The sequence below is a fragment of the Coturnix japonica genome, chromosome 13 (assembly GCF_054131305.1).
Source record: "Coturnix japonica strain WE chromosome 13, WE-NBRP24, whole genome shotgun sequence".
NCBI lineage: Eukaryota > Metazoa > Chordata > Aves > Galliformes > Phasianidae > Coturnix > Coturnix japonica.
The window spans coordinates 363832-376750 of record NC_140675.1 but is presented as its reverse complement, the minus strand read 5'-3'; the positions used below and the strand labels follow the sequence as shown (position 1 = coordinate 376750).

Genomic DNA, 12919 nt, shown 5'->3' with positions numbered 1-12919 from the left:
GTATAGTATGTCTTCATATATGTCAACCTGCAGTCAGTTCCAGCATAAATCACATCACAGTCTCATGTACTGAGATCTCTGCTCGTGCTGCTGTCAGTTTGCTGAAACAAGTCTGATACACAGATCTTTGCAGGCCCCAAACTGAAAAGGGACTCTAGGTTTCCAAAATTGGTTTGTCTTCTGAGGTAGGCGCACAATGTCCTGATCAATGACTAGCAGGAAGCGGGATGTTACAAGCTGGACAAAACCTTTTAGATGATGCTGAACATGATTAGACCAGGATGATGTTAGTGATGGTCCAGAAGGGAACTGTATCATAATATCTTGGACCACAGTCCTTGTGCAGTGTTTGTTTCATTACTCTCATTACTAAAACAAAAGTGCAACGGTTCTTCAGCACTCACTGACAATGTTTTTGGATTACTCCAATTATTCTATAACTTATTAGCAGAATATTTCTGATTCGTAGCATCTGTTCTGAGGTCTTTTCCTCCCATTCTAATTAACATCTTCAGTTCGCTCTTGCCTGTAGGAATGAGTGCTACCTACTGGACTATGGGGCTGCATAAGGATCCTAGGAAAATTGAACAGATCTGAAGGTATCTCTGCACATTCTATTTATTTTTTATTCTTGGCCTCTACGCAAGGCTCTGCTTGTAGTTCTTATTATTGATCTATGATGCCACACTTTGCTCTTATGTGTCACTTAGTTGGGTTTAAATTTTAGAACAGTCATCTGGACAATGTATTTCTTAGTGTTCATTTGTATATGGAGATTGCACTGATATAACTACCCGATATTTAAATCAACTCAATTAATGCAATCCATATGTGAGCAATTAGCTTAAGTCAGTTAAGAACCTTTCTTCAGGTATATGAATGTAAACCATATTTAAATTAAGAAAGTGAACAATGCAAGACTTAGAAGCAGGCTGAAGGACATTACTTCAAAAGTAAAATGTTAGTTATTCAGTCCTTTGTCTTGAAACCTCTGGTTCTGGTCTTAATTTTTCACTGATTTGCTACCTTGTTGCATGAGTGTCTTCACTTTTCAATATTTGTGCCTGCAAAATTAGGATCTGCTGAAAGAGTTTGTAGGAGGATGAGGCTGTCTTAAAGAACTGTTTTCTCCCCATGGTAAACTTAAGCTTTTCAATGAGTAATAGTCAAAATTGGAGCCAAATCTTCCCATTTAAAAACATCATTTCCATTTGGAAATGTCATTGCAGTGCCATTTGGGAGTTGCTTGGCTGTCCCGTTGTCCTGGCTTCACCTGCCTCCCCTGCTGCATCTTAATTTGTGCATCTTACTGAATTAGTGTTGTCAGCGCTTTAAGTTGTGTTGTAGGACACGTGGCCCAGACAAAGAGGCGCTTTGGCAGAGAAGAATGAGTACCTTAGAATCCTTAAGTGCACATATTCTGCCATATGCTGAGGGCATCTCTTAAACAGTTTAACATTCTGAACTGGCCAATTTGAAGTTTTGATGGAAAACTCCAAGTTTTGAAGAGAATGAGCTGAGGAAAAGCTATGATTTCCAGCAGGAAGCAGGTACTTGTTAAAAGAAAAATCTTGAGTTGAAAATTACTTTTTCCAGTCAGAACTAGTGACTAAAAATTCTGTTTTGGGCTTTCTTACCAGTGAGAAAGTATTTGAAGTTGTTGCAAAAAGGGTCTAAAGATGACTCAATCTCATGGTAGGTGTCAAGAAACTTTCAGTTTTTAGGTGCTTCCTGAATCCTTATTTACTCCTCCACAAAACAGTACAGATCATCATAACTTGCATTTTCCTCATAAATGACAGTGCAAAGTGTCACCAACTGCAGGTGAATTTGTTCTCATATTTGATAGTTACTGTTGTTGCAGCTAAAATAGTAGAAATCTGATGAGCGTCCTTTCATGTGGAACTGAGGAGGTAGTTTAGCTGTGATAAGGCTGTTAACTCACCTTTTCAGTAGGTCATGTGAACTTCTTGTCTCATTTGATTATGACATTGACAGTGTTAGCTGGGAATGATGCAGATCTCATTCTGTGTCTAACTGGTTTGTGACAAAGTGCGGCTTAATGAAATGTGTCCGCTGAGAGAAAAGGAACTCTCCTATCAGAACAAGGACAGAGACACAGTTACACGGACCAAAAGGAGAAAGCACAGACTAAATCATTTATCTTGGGAAGGAAGAATTGTCCACTGTAAAAAAAATCAGTCAGATGTAGAAGGTGAAACTCTGAAGGCTCGTTATGCTAATTAGCATCAATGCTCTGATGTGGGTAGGCAAGAAGAAGCTGATGGAGTGGTGCTTTAGAACACCATTTGCTCAAGAGGAAGTACAACACATCATGGATTCATTAATCTGTGCTGAAATGGAAAAGTCTTTGAGCAGCAGTGGTCTAAAGTGGTCAGGATCTTTCCAGTGGCCTTGTTCAGTTGGTTGGCAGCCAGATAGTACGAGTGTCATCTAAGAGATAAGCTATGATCAGTAGTGAATTGTTAGCTGCAGTAATGTGGATGGAAACTGCTTTGGTCATTGGTGCCTGTATATATGCCTTGCAGATATTCACCTATATTTCACTGTGAACAAATGAAAATCTGGTAACTTCAATCCCTGAACAAAGAAAGAACATTGCCCCCTTTGTTTCTTGAAGTAAATGGGGAAGGGATCACATTTCTTCAGTGAAACCCCGTGGCTTGCCAAGATGCCCAAGTGAGGTATCCCAGAGGGAACTTTAAGCAGCTCACTTAAATGATGGGAAAGAAGTTTCACTATGAAATTAATGATGCAGCCCAGAGCACAGTAGGAAAACACCTTGCCCTCTTTTTCCCCATCTTTGATTCCAGCTGTAGAGTCCTGTAGTGCTTATCTGTATATTTATCTGCTATAAAATGAAATGGATTATATGAAGAGCTCTACGAAGCAGTACTCAGTACTTCAACATTTCTCTAATGCAATTAAGGCAGATATTTCAGAAAATGGAAGACTGTTAGTTGCCATAAGCTGGTGTTTCATTGGATTGCACACAGTTTAAAGCCTCCAATATTGCTGTTGTTGTGGGGGCTTCCTGTTTCTAGAATGACCATAGACATCGCAGGGCAATGCTGTAATGCAACGACTAGATGGCATTGGATGAGCATCTCCATGGAATAAATGTATGGTGAATGTAGTCAGTTCCAGCGCATGGACTTCAGGCTGTAAAAAAATAATTCTATTTCTGTCACATCTTCCTTTTAATTATGAGGGAGGGCTTTACTGGTTCTGCTGCTTTCCAACATCACTGCCTTGTTCTCTGAAAAGGTTAACAATCAAGAAAATTCACGATTCCACCTGCCCTCTCCACATGTACTCACATCTCAGGTTGATCTGAGCTTTCTTAATTGCAAGACCAAAACACCTTAATGCAAATATTCCTCTTGCTTCCATCCTGGGTAAGCAGTAGTTATTTATAAGTCCAGCATGCTGTGTCTGTCTGAGGCTGCCACACGCTGTTCAACGGCATCCTGATGTTTACTTGTGCCTACTTTCCTTTATAGATATTCTTATCCTGTGCTGGTACTGCTGTCTGCTTTTAAGATGCACAGTGAATGGTGATGTTGCTCTCTACATATCAAACACAATGCATCCCTTTAGATTTCATAGTTCACTGTGCCCCAGGTGCTGTTATTATCAGTCCTGACATCATTCATTTGATATGATGGGCCCTGTCTTTCCATTTATCTGTAATGGACAGGAGATTTTGAATCATTTTATCTTCCAAGCACAGCAACATCTTTCCTTTAAAAAGTGACTTTCCTCTCTTTCCACTTCTCGCTTTCTTCCTGGTCTAATATCTTGTGCATTACATTTATCCCCCCCATGTCTTTATTTCATATTTCCTTTTCCCTTTTGTTTTAGTGGGTTTTTTTTGTTTTGGTTTGTTTTGTTTTTTGGTGTTTGTTTTCTTTTTTCCCCTCTCCTCCCCATGTGTTCCCTTCTCTCTTTTTCCCCTCTCATTTTTCTTTCCATGCAGGGCATCGAACCAGTCTTACAGCAGCCAACTGAAGGGTTCTGTTGACAATATCAGCCTTGGGTTAGGACTAGTTCATGTCTCCCAGTCCAAAGACATTTCAGAATTCAGTACAGTTGGAAGCTGAGGCGCTCAGGGATCTTTTGCTTTGCTCTTAAACCAAGCAGACCTAAGGGTGAGAGAAAAAAAGAGGATGAATCTTCATTAAAACTTGATGTCAGACTTCGAGGTACAAGATTAAAAGCAAGGTCTTAAAATTGCAAACAGACTTAAAATATCATTCTGTTTTTAACTGAATAGGTCCGTGCTTTAGCAACTTAACCTCTTTCTCATTAACTCTCTGTGAGGTGTCCCTGCCTTCAGAGCAAGGTCTAATGCTTCTCTTAGAAGTGCATTTACTGCCTGTGTATTCAGAAGAGAAAACTCAACCTCATCTTTATGACTGTGGTGTATCAATTTGAGATGTTAAGGATCTGGCTTTTTTAGAGTAGTTCTCCCATTTGCAGTTCAGAATGACTACCTGCCTTTATACATCTTTAGAGGTGCGGCTTGCAGAGGTGCAGGAGTATTACTGATGATGTGTACTGATATTTGAAACCAACAGTCATCAACAAATTCACCTGTGGTTGAGTTTTCTTTGCTCACAGCCAGTCACAGGAGAGCTAAGCGTGTTCCATCAAATCTTTGCTTCAGGGTGTGGGCTTGACTACTTTCTGTTCATTTTCCAGGGCTGCATGGCACTAGTATATCTGAAAGGCAGACAACCCAAGCGTTTCTTTCCTCAGACAGTTGTGAGTGCTGGGTGCTTTGCTGTGGATCACTGTGGCAGTGTTTTCTGGCTACGTACGTTTTTAGAACACCTTAGTTATGCTTTGAGGGTCCCATCTTCTACCAGCTCTGTGGCTTTTCCTGAGTTATTCTAGAACTACTTACAGAAACGTTACAGCCCCAGAGTCTGCTTGGAGGAGAAGGTCAAAAGTGTTTGGTCTTGATTGGTGGGAGAGATGTGTGATATTTGCACAAACTACTTCAAATTGTGGAACTGATCCTTTCTACAGTAGCACTAATGGATCGTGTATCTCAAAGGTTGTGGCCGAACGTTTAATGGAGCCACTTCAGTTCTTATGTAGAACAAAGGAGCAAATAGTTTCCTTTTTTCTGTGCTCTGGTAGTCAAGCAGTACCCCAGGAGGCAGCTAACAGCTGTCCCACATGCTGACCCCCGTCAAAGAACTGTTTAAAGGTAGAAAAGGAGGTAGAGCTATAACAGAAGTTCAATCCAAAGCATCAGACTTGTGAGCAAGAGAAATACAATTTAATTACGGGTAATCTGTTTAGAGGTAGAGGTGGGGTTTCCTTTACTCTATTGGAATTCCTTGTGGCAAACATTTTCATCACTTGGTTTGAGCTGCTGGGAGTCCCATCCAGGCTGTCACGTAGTCTCACTAATGCTGCAAAGGAGAGAAGACATAAAGCACTTAAAGCAAATACAGTAGCTTGGAACTACGTTGTGAGAAATGCCTTTGGTTTGAGAAGTGAATTTCATTAAATCTTGCCAAATGTAGAAAGCCAGTCTCAGCTTTCCAGTCTCTTTATTTGCTATCAGCACTTGAGATCAGCTTAATATTTTACCTTCACCCTTGGATGCAGAGCATAACGGACAAAACCATTATCTGCGAATGTCATCGCTATTAGGAGAGGAAGAGAAGGAGGAAAGGAGCAAGGGAACAGAGCTGGTGGGGATCTCCAAAAATAAACAGCCTATAACAGTATGGTCAGAGGGAGTGAGCGAGGTTGGAAAAATCAGTGTCTCATAATTTAATTAAAGTTCTGCATCTCCTGTAGAGCTATGGCTACAGGCTGCCAGGCAGAGGGCTAATATCTAAAGGTCATTCGAATGAGCGAAGATACTAATCACTGGAGGACAAAACTGAACTCTGCCTCCCAGTTCTTGCCTTCTTGGTGAGATTTTACCTTCCTTCCATTATAAATTAGCCTGTGAATGTCATGGGGCAATTGAACTGTCATAGAGTCTCCTCTAGGAAGAACCTCCTTTTGTATCAGAATGATGGAATTGGTAAATTGCAACATGGGCAGAGTAAAGACTGAAGAGTGAGGGTACTGTGACCTATGAACATGTCAGCATGCTGTGTACAAGATGTGCTTGTGAACCAGCCCTACATTCCAGACCACAGTCCATAGCAGAATCTAATGCTGCAATGAGAAACACTGCAATGCAACAGGATCGATTAGTTTTTCTTGCCTCCTTTTCTAAGAGAACATCTAATTTCTTCTTGTGTTCAGAAAGAAAAATAATTTATATATATATTTACAAACTGGCTTTTTGTTTAGTGACTTTTAGAATGGAGTTACGCCTGCTGGAAGGAAACTGTGTATGCACACAAGTTCTTGGCAGAAATACACTTGTAAATCTCAGCTGAGCATCTGTTCTCTTGCAGGTCAGGAAAGGTGAGCCTGCAGGTAACTTTGCCTGAAGGGCTATTAAGAAACATAACAGAAACGGTCATGTTTTTACATAGAATATTTGGTAGAAGCATTCAGTGACTTCTCATGCTTTTGTTACTGGCAATATTTTTCAGCTTTCAGAATGAGCAATGTAGCAGCTGTGGGTTATGAGGAAAAAAGGGAATTCAGGTAACACTGAAACTAGAGTAAAGTCAGAATGAGTCTTGTGATGTTGCCAGAAACCCCAAGATGGCATCAGAGACCTTGTTTTTCTCCATTAGAAACGTATGACATTTTTAGTGGATTTTATTGTTTCTTTGTTTTCCTTTCTTAACCAGTTCTCCATTGTATCTAGTATTTTTTGAAGTATTCCAGCCTTAAGACCTTTTTTCTGCAAGCATTATTTGCAAGGCTCACTGATAACGCTGGATGCAATGCACCCCAGTTGCAATGCGAGATTCTATCTTCAGACCGCCAGATTGTGTCCCCAGGAATACATCTGTACTTATTCTGTGACTAGGAGGCTGGAACAGCAAAGCTGGATGTAACTCTGTAGCTAGAAATTTGTCCAGTACTTACAATAATTAGGCTCTGCAGTGCACACAATCACTAATGAGGGAAATTAGTCAGATTCTGCAAAATTGTACAATGATGTGCTGCTCCTTACAATCAAATATCCTGCAGATTTTTTCACTGATCACTGAGTCAGGAGCAGAATATTTTCAATCCAACTAATGAAAACACTTTCTCAGTGCAAATCTAGGATCCTTATTTAGCTTTTTATCCAGTCTTTGCAGTGAATCTAGGTAATTGTTCCACATAATGATGTAGCATGCATCAAGATCTTCTTGATGTGCTTCAGATAGCTACATTTCTCATGAGCGGAGGAGCTTAAATGAGATATCCAGCTCATCTCATTTAAGTGCATACATATTTCAGGCTGGTCGAAGAGATTCAAGCACCTGTCTTCAATTAGAATGAGTAGAAGTTGGATGTACTTATTTGCTGTGGAGGTTTTGAGAAGCCTTTGCTGTGCACGTAAGCTGGGTGAGTTTTGTAGATAGCGCAGAATTTAGAGCGTTTCCGAAGGTAATTTTGTTTGTAAGTGGTCCTGATTGTGTATGTACTTAAGTAAAGGAAAATCTGCATTTATTTTCAGGGCTGTAACTGTCTGAATTCTGGAAGGAAAGGGGATGATAAAATCTGCATGGTGGTACGCACCTCTGAAATGTACCGACTGTTGATTCATTCCAACCCAGTGTTAAAAGTCTTTGATCTGTGTTTTAATTGGCATTCCCCATCTTTGTGCCAGGTCTTGCCAGAATCAGGAACTCTTTGGAATCAACTTTTGTTTGTGATGTGTTGCTTTGTGATTTCAGCCACTGTTGTTCCTTGAGTGGAGATGATCTGAACAGGCAGTGGCTGACTCCCAGTTCTCAGCTCCATCCAACAATTTACCACACCAAAGGTCTTCTGTATTATCTGCGCAGCATCAACCGGGCCCCTGTGGTGAGTAACTCCCTGTATCTTCTATGGGTTATTGCACGCAGATGGATTATTGCAGTTGTGTCAACAGCCCTGTTTTATGGTTAGAGATGTGGAAAGCATACTATACCGCTATACTTTCATCATTGTGGGGTGTTTTTGAAAGTCTTGGGTTATCTACTGAATCTTCTAACCAACTCCAAACTTCAGAGTCTTCGTGCACCTGCAGAGTGAATACAAATTCCTTACAGCTCCTTAGTATCCTCAAAGTACTTCAGCTAAACTAGATATTGTTAGTAAGTTATTGTTATCTTTCTGGCAATGACAGGAGAAATTCTGTGAAGACATAGTCTGAATGGATCATGCAAAAGCCCAAACTGGAGCAATCTGTGCAATCAGAGAAACACAAGTTAGCTTTCAAAATGGTTGAACTTTTCTGCTGCTTCAGTGAGAAGAAAATGACTTTTTGGGGGAACTACCGGAAGTTCATGAGGGGTGATACTACTGGCATATGTCTGGGATCTGTCCCCATCTGTTCGGTCTTGATGCCCAACAGAATGAATAGTTCTGAGACCTCAGGATAAAAAAAAAAACACTGATGGTTTCAAATGTTGATGAACAGAATGGAAGTGGATGGAACAGCAAGTTGGCTTCTTATAGCCCCAGTTAGGCAGGAAATGTCCTAAGATGCACTGTTCACTCTGGTCTTGATGAGAAAATCCTCAGACAAGGTGAAAATGTCTGTGAGTTTCTTTAAGTGAATATTTGTGGAAATATGCTATTTTTGGCCTAAATGACAGCCCTGACATCGAGCTCTGCACTCCAAGGAATCTACTGGAAGTTCAGCTTGTATCTGAGAGTTTATTCCACCTACATTTTCTTTGGGTTTTGAGCTACATCTGATCAGTTTTGTTTTATTGTGCTAATCGTATTGGGCCTTTTTAATTTAAATTTATCATAACCATCCCTGTCACATCCAGATGCATGAAGTTGAACATGCGCCCAGTGGAAGTTTTCATCTTGCTGAGTGAAGTAAGACTATTGATCGTATCATGTCTCTCACTCACAGGCAGTATGTCAGACGTGGTAAACTGATTTTTTCTTTGCCTTTGAAGAGTACATTGATTTTGGTTTATACATGCTCGCAAATGTCTTTTCCCAACTCCAGAAGAAGCTGGATTTCTTCTGCCCTGCACTCACTGCCAAGATGCCATGAAGGCAATTTCACTGATAGCCAAATGATTTCTGTGGAGTGAATTAGTTTAATTTATCTTGGGGATGCGCAAGCAGTTTCTTCAAAGGAAAGGAAAGCTTCTTGAAAGTGAAAAGGAAATAACTTTAAAGTTAGCGGCCTTTCAAACCAAACCCATTTTAATTGGTAACTTCAGCCATAGAAAACAGCCATCTAAGTGCTTTATTTGTTTATTTATTTTTGCTTCTCTTGTTGGTTTTGGAAACCCTAGTAAAAGAAGGGGCTGGATACGCTGTAGTATTGCAACTCTCCACTGAGGGTGGTTTCTTTTCAACTGAGAGCAGCGGGAGTATCAGAGAGCTAAGCTTGGGAGCAGCTAGGACTGAAGGGGAAAGAGATGTTGCTTTTTCCCCTTGAGCATTCGTGGTGAGGAAATGTGCAGTTTGTGAATTACAGTTGACAGTGCACTTGCAGGATGCAACAGGAAAAGTGTAGCTCTTACAGAGGGATCAAGCTGCAGCAAAGAGCAAGTTACTTTTGGAGGGGACAGGAAGATGCTGTTAGGGACCAGGAGACACAAAGCGGTGTTTGCTTTTTGAGATATTCTATCAAGGTTGGAAACAGAATCTGACTGCAAGTACATAGCTTTTTGTGAGCAAAGCATCCTAAACGTGTCTACCTCAGGAGTCTGAGATTGGGTCCTCTCACGAAGCTACTAAGGAAAAAAAAGAGTATTTGCATCCATTTTCTGTCTTGCTTTTCCTTTGTTTTAAAAGCTTCCTGATTCTGTGAGTCATGAGGGGGATTGTTTTTGAGTTTGAAAGCAGTCCTTACCTTTGTGGTGCTCAGTGCTGGCACATTACTTTAAATAGATAAAAATTTGCATGTGTGTCTTGAGTCATACCCCAGTGAACACCAGACTTGGAATTTGACTGTGTGTTGGTGTCACAGCTGTACAAGAAGGATAGAGAGAAAAAAGGGGTGGGTAGGTCTCAAGTTTACCTTGTGGTTGCCCAGGCTTAACCCAAGGAAAGTTCTTCATTGGGTGCTGCAACTATAAAATACAGTTTTGTCTTGGCTGAGTGGTGAGGCTTGAGCTACTCTGTAGAATAAAAATAGAGCAGAAGAATGCATTGTAAAAACAAAAACAAAACGATTTGTCATAAACATTGAGAATAACTGCAGTGCTCAGTAAAATTAATTAAAATGTAGGTATATATGATACACAAATGGAATGGAAACATTTCCAGTAGTGTTGACTTCTCTGCTGTGGAGGTGGGTGGCAGTCATGGATTCATCCCATGGCATGAAATAGTGGTGTTACAGAGCCTGGCTTTTACAATGCTTTACTAATATGGAAGGCTTGTTCCAGACTTGTCACTTAAGGATTCACTCTTGAGATGCAGAATTATGGACCTCCTGCTTATCAGGCAGCACAGCTATCTGAGCAGCTGATCATCCCTGTGTGGTTTCTGATAAGTAATCTTTTAGGTAATAATATATGCATCTTGCATGTTAGTAATTCTGTAAATTGGCAGGTAATTGATACCTGGTTGAGCTGGGATCTCTGCCTCAAAATAGAACCACAGCTATAAAACCTTCTTTGATATTCATAGGAGTAAATTCTAGTTGGTACCTGTGGTTAAACTAATCTATGACTGTATTGCTGGAAGCATAGATGGAACGCTAACTGGAAAAATGCCTGTCATTAAAAGAACCAATAAATGCAGCTGTTTAGAAGGGGGCTTTATGGGATAATTCCCTGTTTTTCAGGCAGTTGCTTGAAGTGTAGGACTGCATAAGCCCCATGTGTTGGACTGGGTGATCCTTTTACAGGTCCTGTCCAACTCAGGATGTTCTGTGGCTATAGCAGTCCTGTTAACTAGGACTTGTGGGATGAATCTGCGTGTGAGTGTCTTAGCATCTCCAATCAACGTGCAGCTTGTCAGAGCAGCTGGAGGAATTTAAATGCTCAGTTCCTTAGGTAATTAAACTTCCTGACTGGCTGCAGCTAAACTGAGTTACTGTATAACTACTAAACAAGCATACTAGGGTAAAACTTGCCTTAACAGTTGGTGGAAGAAGTTGATCTATTCCATCTGTTTCTCTCCTCCTGTCTATGTTTATATAAGAATATGTATCTTTCTTCCTCATCTTTTTAATTGATCCACAGTGCTTCCCTACCTTATGACACCTGCCCCTTTGTCTCTGATAGATGCCTCAGAAAACTATTTAAATGATATCACGATGTTCCTTTCTAATCGGCAATGAATATTGCCTTAAAACAAACCAATTTCTTCTCTTTAGAAATCCTTGTCTTTTCACTGCTGGATTTCTGAATGTTTCTGATAAAGACATGGAGAATATATGTAACAGCAGTGTCTATATTGACTTCATATTCCGGAGGGCAATGAGATTGATTATTATTTAACACTTGGGTCAATATTTTCCTCTTGGGTCATTAAATCGTGATTTTCATTTTTATCAAAGTTGATATGTGCCTATGAAGGCAATCAAAACTTCCATTAAAACCTGGAATGTACCTTGTACCTAGTTTATATGATAGCTGACATGAGAGATGGATTAAATAGATACATTACGTTGTGTGGAATCAGATTATTTGTCTGACAAAGATAATGTCCCGTGCTTTATGTCCAGGAATTCATGTAAGTATCTGACCACATACAATACATTTTTACACAACTGCACAATTACATTTTCCTAAACATTGTGTAGCACAGTTTTTGTGTTTAAAGAAGCCAAGGTGATTAATTGCTGGCAAAAGGTGCAGTTTTAAAATCTCCTGAGGCTAATGCTAGAGTTGAGAAGTCAGAGGAGCCCAACAAATTGCTCCGTTGTATCATAAGTTACCATGAACTCTCAGGTTCCTCGGTTGGCATGGAATCTTGCACAGATGTCATGTTTATTTCTGCTGTGGACAGAAATGCACCGGTGTTGACACTGGATTCATGAGATCATGTCAGTTCCAATAGGTAAAACGAGGTACGACTGACTAACAAAGTTTGACACTGATTATAGGCTTGGCCCAGAGCTCTGCTCTGAGTTTGTCTGAAGAGCACTGACAAAGGTGTAATTCCTCACATACAATCCTCTAGTATTTATAGTGTCTGTTGTGAAGAACCACAAAGCTTACTTCAGTATTACAGATTTTGCCTTTCTTTCCTCCCTAGGTGTTCTGTGACTACCATGGACACTCCCAGAAAAAGAATGTGTTCCTCTATGGTTGCAGTATCAAAGAGACCTTGTGGCAAGCAGGTTGCGTGGTCGACACAGCAGTTATCACAGAAGATGTTGGCTACAGGGTAGGTCTGCTTTGTTCCTTTCTACAGTTGTTGGCATATATGTGCACCTACATCCCTCTTTAAGATGAGGTCAGATCACAAGTTCTGTTGGTAGGTGCAAACTTGTCTTGCAGCAGAGGAGTAGAGATCCAGAAAAGTTTAAATGATTCCTACTATCTTCATGCACCAGATATCTGCGAGAATATTGTCAATAGGTGGATCTCTAATTCATTTCATTAAGATGCTGTTTTGTTGTCACTGCCGCTGACTAATAGAAATGTTGTATTTTTGTGTTTTATAAGTTCCAAGTATACATGTGCTTCTCTCACCCTCAACTCACGAGAAGTCCCCGTGGAAACACTTGTTTCACAAGGAAAAGCAGGAAGGGTGCTTACAGTCAGAACATCGCTTGTTGTATTTGAAATCAGTGGGCTTGAAAAGGCTGAGGATAGTTCACTGTTACACAAACAGAATTCAA

The 12919-nt window shown here is 40.4% G+C and overlaps 1 protein-coding gene and 1 long non-coding RNA gene across 2 annotated transcripts in view; one reads left to right on the top strand and one right to left on the bottom strand.

Annotated features, from left to right (window-relative positions):
• Window positions 1–5292: 5292 nt before the first annotated feature.
• Window positions 5293–7835, bottom strand: LOC146758530 (uncharacterized). Its single transcript, XR_014934011.1, has 2 exons — window positions 7684–7835; window positions 5293–5447 (listed from the first exon to the last, which is right to left on the bottom strand). It is a non-coding gene; the product is annotated as an uncharacterized LOC146758530 (long non-coding RNA).
• Window positions 7836–7845: 10 nt separating this feature from the next.
• Window positions 7846–12919, top strand: part of LOC146758527 (cytosolic carboxypeptidase 4-like) — a 132002-nt gene continuing 126928 nt past the window's right edge. The window contains exons 1-2 of the mRNA XM_085514546.1: window positions 7846–7971; window positions 12331–12462. The gene's annotated coding sequence lies outside the window, so the exon portion shown is untranslated. The remainder of the gene's footprint in view (window positions 7972–12330; window positions 12463–12919) is intronic.